Source organism: Hesperophylax consimilis, chromosome 9, assembly GCF_061612785.1.
Source record: "Hesperophylax consimilis isolate HC1 chromosome 9, BYU_Hcon_1.0, whole genome shotgun sequence".
Taxonomy (NCBI): domain Eukaryota; kingdom Metazoa; phylum Arthropoda; class Insecta; order Trichoptera; family Limnephilidae; genus Hesperophylax; species Hesperophylax consimilis.
Genome location: NC_142844.1, coordinates 21,281,426 through 21,290,904, shown reverse-complemented (window position 1 = coordinate 21,290,904; position 9,479 = coordinate 21,281,426). Strand labels below are relative to the sequence as shown.

The 9,479-nt window shown below is 34.5% G+C and overlaps 1 protein-coding gene across 1 annotated transcript in view; it reads left to right on the top strand.

The window, feature by feature from the left end:
• Positions 1-1,343: 1,343 nt before the first annotated feature.
• The window catches only part of LOC149421058 (ATP-binding cassette subfamily G member 4-like), an 83,476-nt gene continuing 75,340 nt past the window's right edge, over positions 1,344-9,479 (top strand). Inside the window, exon 1 of the mRNA XM_089635772.1 lies at positions 1,344-1,774. The gene's annotated coding sequence lies outside the window, so the exon portion shown is untranslated. The remainder of the gene's footprint in view (positions 1,775-9,479) is intronic.

Below are 9,479 nucleotides of genomic sequence, written 5' to 3'. Positions count from 1 at the left end.
ATTTTCAAATGACCTATTTATTTACAAGTAGGTTGGGAAAGATTATTTTTTAACAATTATCATTTACTCACTAAAAATTGTCACAAAAAATAATTATCTAACTATATTTTCTAATTTAAAAGATAAGTGAATAAGGCAGCACTTATACGTACTAGATAGTTGCTATACATTTTGATTAACAAAATAAATATTCAGTTTTGTCAATATTTTGGCCTAAAATCCAAATTTAAGTTTTGTATGAAATAGGCCGCGCAGCTGTGTTCGCCCTATAAACTTAGGTACTAATTATATTTTAATACTTTTAAAGTAAAATAATATCATCGTAAGTTGACGCGATAATATCATTTAATTTATTTACACTATTTCCATTTTTATTTTATTCGTAATTTAAATTCAGAATGTCATATTTTGATACGCTGACTCCATTATTATTATTTAGGATAATGTCAAGAAATCGCCATATTATGCGATAACTCCATCTAGCGATGAAAAGGTTAATTATTAATAATAATAATAACCCTTTTCAAAAATAATGTTGTGTGTAGGATTTTATTATTTTTAAAATAAATAATAAGATCAATTTTTTTAACTCCTATGTTAATTGAGAAGAACGGCTTCGCTGCCTTTTTTATACGAAACTTAAATTTGGACTAGAGGCCAAAATACTTCGACAAAACTGAATAATTATTTTTAATCAAAAGGTGTAGCAAATATCTAGTACGGATATGTCCTACTTTATATATTTGAGCTTCAAATTATTAAATATAGGCCTTTAAAGAAATCGATTTCGGAGGCAAATCTGGCAATTATTTGTGCAGCCGGTTCTTTAGCTAGGCTATTTTACTATTCGGTAGTCGGTAGGTAGGTACCTACTTCGAATCAAATAAAAATTACCTGTCTTACAAATTAGGTACCTACTTGTTTGCGAATGTTTTTTTTTGTAGACGTGTTTTCTTCACTCGCGTTTTTCATCTTAAATCATTGTTAAAAGAGTAATGTTAATCAGAAAGCGACGATGTTTTGTACACGCATCAATAAGCGTGTGTGACGTGTGACAGAAAACAAATAATGTTTGTAAACATTGTTACAGGTCGGCCATAGCCATAAATAAACCACTCACATAGCATAGCGGAGTGGAAACACAAATAATACATAATAATATCGTTGTGTAATTCAAGCAAAGTTCTCATGCCGGTAACAGGAAGACATATACGAGCGATACAAGATATAGAACATACTATACATAGGAATATAATTTTCCCGTTCCAAGTTCTAGCCAGTCACTGACTCGCCAATATAAAGAAACAGCGGCGAAATAGACTTTTATACTTCAGTCGGCCGTTTCGCGCTCAGCACGCTGTCAGGCAAACGGGCAAAAACGCGGGAATTGTTTCATTATTCGTTTGCCATATTGCAAAAATCGAACGTCGCAGTGTTCTAACCTTAAGATAAAATTAATTTTATTCCGGTCGTGCTTAGCCCGAAGTGTCGTAGATAGCAAACAATTACAATTGTTATTTTAATTTTACAAAGTGTTGATGACCATATTATTATTGGTTGATGTAAAAATCGTTAAACATTCGTTGGAAGTTGTACGTAAAATGTGCGATGTGAATTTTCGTTATCATCTTGAGTTTTCTGAAGCTCGTAATAAGTAAAAAAAAAGTAATCAAGAATAAATTTCAGAGTGAAATCAAAATACAGTGCGAGAATTTTAGCACGAGTTGTAAGAATTTGCGGACAACTTGCTTTGAAAAACAAAAGACTTCTAAGTGTAAGTATTTGGTTTTCTAATATCATAATGATTATTCATATTTTCAAATCTGTTCTTTTTATTTCCATTTGTAGATACTCGAACAGTACTTACTTAATGTGACATTAAACTTCCGTCTATAAAATTTTTTCGATATGATTTGATATCTTCACGGCCAAAAGTGTTATCGTGATTATTTTTGGTGAACTGATATGATGATGGACAATGTAACGTTCTTCGAATCTAAATGATAAAGCGCAACACTTCCTAACAACCCAAAAAAATAATCACCATAATGTCTAAACGTGTGTTTATGTATTTTACCTTTTACCAGACTTGCTACAATTATCAAGCTACAAAAGATTTGCATTTTTCCGTGTTTGTCTGCATACCTATAACAAAGCTATTTTTTGATAAGGGGTACGTAACAAGGAATATTATGTCATTGTATTATTTATTTTTTAACCTCCATAAACTTACCGACATAGTATGTATTTAATTTGCGGTTAATTCCTGCAATTTTCTCAATGAAATACTAATCAGGTCATTAAAATCGCGGAGACGTAATATTATCTACTAAATCGGTAATTTATGCCTCAGAGTTATTATACTAATTCGGCTTTTAAAATCACAGGGTTATTGTACTAAGTCGGTTATTAAAAACTCATCAAATATCATTGAGCAGAAGACACGTTTTGTTGTTTGTCATTTCACGTTGGTCACATCATAATGACGCGAGTTCTAATTATTATTTATAGATTCATTTATTAATAGATTAGCTTTTATACTTCATTTAGGATTTAGGCCAGCGGTTTTTCTTGTTTTTAACGAGCCACGAGTCAAAGTAGTGTACTTCGAAGAAATAACACATTACATTTAGTAGGTTTAAGATGTTTGTTTTAATATTGCCGGTGATTAGAACACATAATGCGGTAAACCACGATTCTGAGAAGTTACGCTGAATTTGACATAGTAATCTTATGTTACTGATAAATTATTTGCCACAATTTACCGTCATTTTAATTTTCTTAACTTCTTTTTTTGCATTCGATCCACACATGAGGTCTTGTGAGAAACAATTTTCCGCAAGGCCTGTGTCATCTTTGGGAACGCTGTGTGGAGGGTCTTTTTATTGAAAGATGTACGATACTTTTTACTTATGACAAATCTCCAAAATACCTGGTTCGAAAATACTCACAAGTATTTTATACCGGGACTAAATATTTTTAAAAGGTACTTTTAGCAGGTATTTTGATGGATATTTTTGATGGGTATTTTTGATAGGTATTTTCGATGGGTACTTTTAGTAGGTATTTTTGAAGGGTATTTTTGATGGGTATTTATTTTTGAGTGGTACTTTTTATGATGATTTTTTGTGATCGGAAAAATGTGGGGAATTTTTCATCAGGGAATTTTTTTTTCAATGAAGTTATGTAACAACCCCCCCCCCCATGGATTTGAAATATTTTGTGAGGAAGTACACATTAGAAGTTTTTACAGAAATTCTCCAACAACCCCCCCCCCCCCATGGATTTCGAATAATTAATGGGGGAATCAAGCTTACGTAGAAAAGAAATTAGTAATTCGTAGTTTAGAAATTACTTATTCTGAATCACTGAATCAATCCCCAGGTCGGTATTAAATACTTTTGAGTATTTTGTCACCGGTATTTTTACCAGGTATTTCTTTGTACCTGTACTAATTGTACCCAGTAACGGAAAGTACTCATAGGACCCACCTCTAGGGTGGGTAGGAATTGTGTCGTCAGAAGTGTAGGTCAGTGTCTCCAAGAGTGACGGATGTATAAATCCATCCATCCCACTTCAGCGCAAAGCGATGGGTCGAGAGAGTCTTGGTAGAGTGGTCAAAAGGTCTCCCTCAACCACTCTCTCCCGATCCAGCCCGCCACGCGGCAGGTGGGCAGACGCATTCGCCGCCAAAACCTAGACAAATCTTGCCCCATGAACCCGGGCACCCCTTCAAAGTAACCAAACGTGGTGCACACTGCTTGTTTCATTCAAATTCATATGCTATTCTTCTTCGGTGTGCCCTATTCAATTTTCATCATCCTTCTCTCTTTCCTGCAACCGGAATAGCCCATCCTCCTACAACTTCAACACCTGTCCACTACAGGCCTAAAGTAATTGCTGCCTAAATTTAGGTATTTTTAAATTTAATTCAATTTATTTCGATTAGAAATTTTTATATAACCTACAAATATGGGATAGTCATAATTATGAAATATATTATGTGGATTCATTGGCTTTGAACCTCAGTAAACAGTTTATACATTTGAGGTACAATTTTTTGAATGAGCGCGGTCGAATTCAAAACCGAAATGCCCGGAAATCTCAATCGCTCAAAGCCATTTATTTTGTAAAAGCCCCATCTCTCGTGTAGTTAGAGGTCGCTGGATAGTTATATTAGTTAGTTAGTGATTATCTATGACATTCTACAATTGTGCCTTATAAAGGAATTTAAAGCTTTATCCTTGTCATTGAGCTGGCTGGCTTTCATTTTCCTAAACTCGCATCCATATATACAGGGTGTCCGGGGGTAAAGTGCACTAACTTCAGGAGGCGATTCTACATGATGGTAGGAGTAAAAAAGAAAAATAACTATTTTCGAAATTCCAACTTTTTTCCCATACAAAAAATCCTTAGTGTGATGTACAAACTTACCCTATAAATTCGCTGTGAGCTTACCGATATAACGAGGTGGCAACGTTGTGATCGGCCTGTATCCATTGAAATCGCGTGTAAACAATAAAATTATGCCGAGTGTTTGACGTTTACAATTATGCTTCAATTCGTACTTTTTGTACCAAATTCAAAAGAGAATTAAGAAAATGTAGTTAAACTTTGAGTTACATTTAACAATTAATCACTTACTAATGTCATTTCTTTTGTCCATTTTAACATTTTGCAAAATGTCCACTTTCCATGTGTATTACATCATGCAGCCCGTGAAGTTAATGAATGTTTTTCCAACTCTTCGTGGGTCAGCCAGACATTGACAGAGTAATTAAAATTACGTACAAATAAATACAATATTGAGAGAAAGTTTTTGAAAAACACACCCACTGAATAAAGATGTTATTTCAAGATAAAGAAACTAAGATAAAGACACAATGCATTCATTTTTTTAATTAAAAAAATCAAGTTTTTAAACACTGCTATACATTAAATCAGATCAGATTCTTTGCATAAAAAATAAAAGTAATCGACACGAAGCGCGGTAATGAAATAAACTGACGAAACGATAGTGTTTGGGCGCGAGACGGTAGATTTAGCAACAAAGCAAAATAATAATGCCAGCCCCACACGGCGGACCAATTTTAAGTTTTTACCTGTACCCCTAAAAGTTGGAATTTCGAAAAACTTAGTTATCTTTTTTACTTGTAGGTACTATCACACAGAAACACCTCCCGAATTGACACTTTGACACAAAATCCAGGGTTGTTTATTATCTTGCATTTTTCTAGGATTTAACGTTTCCTTAAAAACAAGATCGAATATAAAATAGGAGTAGAAAATACGCATCCTTGCCTAACACCTCTACATATTACACATTCTTACGCCGCCATTTGATACCGATAAAGACTTTTGTTGGATTGTTTTCCTTATTAGAAACAATTGCACCGGAGAATCTCCCCAAATTCGTTAAGTTCAGTCTCCGAAGATATCCTCTATACGTACGCAAACTGTATCTTTAAAACTTTTTCCTTATTATCAAAATTTCACCAGAGAATTTCCTCTGTCGCCAAACTCGCTAATTTCAGTCTCCAAAGATGTTCTCTATACGCAAACAGTATCTTTAAAACCTACCGAAAGTCGAATCGACCTCGTATTATAATCCGATCTCTTTTGATCTAACGCATGATGGAAAATCTTACCCAAAGACAACTTACGATCAGATCGGCCAAAGCCTAAGGCTGATGCGTCTAACAAACTGGCTGACCCTGAACATAAAGGGGAATGAATGCTGTAAAATATGGCCAGAGATTTTTTGCTTACTAGGTCACACATTCTAAGAATGGACTACCATAGAATCTATAATGGGTATTAAAAATACAAGTTTCTTCATCATTCATGCATATATTGTATCTACGTATCCAGTAATACCGCACACCATAGAAGAGAAGTAAAACAAATTAATAGTCGAATACCTCCTTTGTACCGATCTCATTAAAAAAAGTAATCTCAATCTCACTTACCTACCTCACTCAAAGCAACAAAGACAGACGATGTACCTTAGAGTAATATTACTCCAAGCGATGTACGCGTCTATCCATTTTTGCGATGACTCAATATACCTAATGGTTCCAGCACGGACCCTGACTATTTACTTTTATCTCCAAAAATGTATCATTACAATAAAAAAATATACCGTTTGCTAACCACATCAAACTAAATTATATAACAGGAAAATTGTCTATTTTCATGTACGAGGCATATCCAGAAAGTAAGTGTACTGAGGCTCTCACGACCGAATGAATTTTATTTTCGATATGTTGGCTACACTTACGTGTATCCTGACTCTTCCCCTCCGCAACGAGACCTGTTCAAGGTCAGTACGTTGAGAAGTGTCAACGCGACAACACGTTTCGTGAAAAATGTCAATCCAATCTCCCGCCAAATGCGAAATACGCGGCGTCATCCGTTATCTCGTTTGGAAGGAAAAACCTCCGTTTGCGGTTTATAATGAGGTTAAAACTGCATATGGTGATAAAGCTATGAATTGTACGAGTGTGTACAAGTGGTATCGCGAGTTTAAAAACGGTTCTCACCTCTTCACCCTCCACCAAAAAGTTCAAAACCACAATTTCAGCCAAGAAAATCGTGGCATCCGTGTTTTGGGACTGTCAAGGCATAATTTTGATTGAATATCTGCCTCAAATGGAGACCATCAACTCTGCAAGATACTGTGAGACCCTAAAAAAATTGCGGAAGGCGATTCATAACAAGAGGAGAGGCATGCTGACAAAGGGAGTCAGCCTGCTGCACGACAACGCCAGACCACACACGGCCAACGCCACGAAGGAACTGCTTGCTTCGTTTGAATGGGATATCCTGAACCACCCCGCGCATTCCCTTAACCTAGCACCTTCAGATTATTATTTCTTTACCTCCCTGAAGCTGTACATGGGTGGAAAAAGGTTTTCAACCGACGAGGAGGTAAAGGAGGAGGTGGAGAAGTGGACGAAGGAGTTGGCGGGAAACTTCTTCGAGGAAGGCATCAAAAATTGATACCCCGCTTCACCACCTGCATTGAAAGGAATGGCGACTATGTCTAAAAATAGCTTACATATGTACTACGGTAATCATGTAACTTTTTTGTTTCAATAAAAAGATTTGTAACCTACAAAAATTCAGTACACTTACTTTCTGGATACGCCTCGTATATTAAATAAGGATTTGTAATAATATTGATAAATTATTTGACTATTTTACCTCCTCTTTAACAATGAGGTGAAAAAATTATTTTATAAATAACACATATTTTGTAGAGTTAAGAAAACAACCAGCATTAATAAATTCATGAAAGATCAATAAAATAATAAATCTGGGAGTTACGTCCTGAAAATTACTATTTTCAAACTGATTGTTTTTCGCAAAGAACAGAGAGAAACATAAATAACTGAACGCCAAGAACTCACCGTGATTTAATGCCAGGATTCTTTTGGATCACAAAATCGGTGATTTTTAATTTCTTATTTTCTTTTTGAATCGTTCTTCGCTCTTTGCCAGCTTGTTGCATTTAGATACATCGTTAAACTCGATTACAGCAGGATTTTTGGTAACCGCGTAATCCAAAGTTCTATTTTTTTAATGAGTGAATTAATTGATCTTCATATTTCCCTGCAAAAATTCAGACATCTCCGTCTCTCCAAGGAAAAAATCATCGATCTGCATATTTCCGTGCAAGAAATCAGGGATCTCTTTATTTTCGTGGAAGAAATCAGAAAATATCTGATTTCTTGCACGGTGGAGATATTATCTCCATATTTCGGTGCAAGAAATCAGAGATCTCAATCATTCCATATGAAAATTTCTAAGATCTCCATCTTTTCATGCGAAAAAACAACTTCTTTTGAAAAAATACCGATGTTGAAAAAGGTTAAACCACGACACAGTTGTTTTATTATCCTTGATCAAGCTCAACTTTCTTAAGCACATACAAATGAAGACTTTTAATTTGAAATGTTAGGCGTTATTTCAACCCCATATTTTCCAAGACAGCGTACAAAATAGTTTTCAATAATAAACTAATATAATTGTTATTAATATGGTGAGTGCAGTAGGTACTATGTCTGCCATATATATAAAATTGAATATATGATATATATAGTATATTAATTAGTTGTTTGTGATTGATGAAGCTGACTGTATCTGCATGAAAGATAAATATTATTTATACAACTTCAAAGACGAAATGTTCGTCATTATCCACACAGCCTGCTCTATCAGCAGTGTTATTAAACACAATTATTACAATAAACAATTATTTTCGTGACATGCGTAATAGTGAATGGTACTCGCAGGCGATGGAACGCGTACTTTGTTTACTTGGGGCTTGAGGTTAATTATAATTACATACAGCTCGGTGAAGCGAGTGTTTAATCGAGGACGTTGTATTAAAAGTTTCTAAGTTGTAGGAAAGAAGTTGATTGTTTTTTGATAGCGCCGGCATTCGATTATTGTTTTATTAAGCAACACAACTGCCGCACAGTGGCTGAAAATCGCCTTTCATAGACATAGAGACATGAATTTTCAAGGGTACTTTTTTTGCTAGAAATGGATTCTGCTGATCATTACTATGCTATAAAATTTCGTATGAAGCAATTGCGTGTACAAATGAAGGAGTTATCATGTTTTAAAGATAAAATTGTATGGCACTGAAATTAAAAATCTCTATGTCTATGAAAGGCGATTTTCAGCCCACTGTGTGGCGTGCAATAGTGTTTCGGGTTTTCTATTGTTTACACGTAACACTTGTGCATTCAATTAGTAATTAATTCGTATCTCTATTGATTTCGAAGAAGTAATTGAAGCTTGTTTTATAATTTAAAAATTCAGTTGTACAACGGTTTACTCACTTGCATTTGGTTCCGGTTGCAGGTTCAATTTCCTCAACCTTCCTTTCTCTTACGGTGCTAGAAAATTCCGCACACTCCGTTACTCGGTGTACATAAGTTTTGTGAGTTAAAGTCGTATAAACATGAATATTTAAACATTTAAAACCTCTTGCCAGGGAAGTACTATGATCACTGAGCTGATTCGAACACATCAACTTTCTTCATTTTTAACTGTATCATACTTCGATTGAGAGATACCAACATTATCTTCTACTGCTTGATTGCAAGATTCTACCCGAATTAAAATTGCAATTTAGATAGTGTCTTGGATAAATACAACATTTTTATATTAAAGTGCGACATCTATTGACTTTTTTACAAGTCTTATTAATATAATAATTATTAAAGTTATTACAAGACAGTACCTACCATATTACTGTAGCAATTCTATATCAACGTCCCAATATCACACTCCTATGCGACGGATTCAACAGCTAGGAAACAAATACTGCGATGTTGTTGATATATTATTTAATACATCAATTTCAATATAAGCATTCCCTATTGAAGTTTTTTTTCATCAAGTAGTGGAATATTTTAATAAAGGTACTTATTTAATTTGATTTGACTAACACATAATAATTTTGT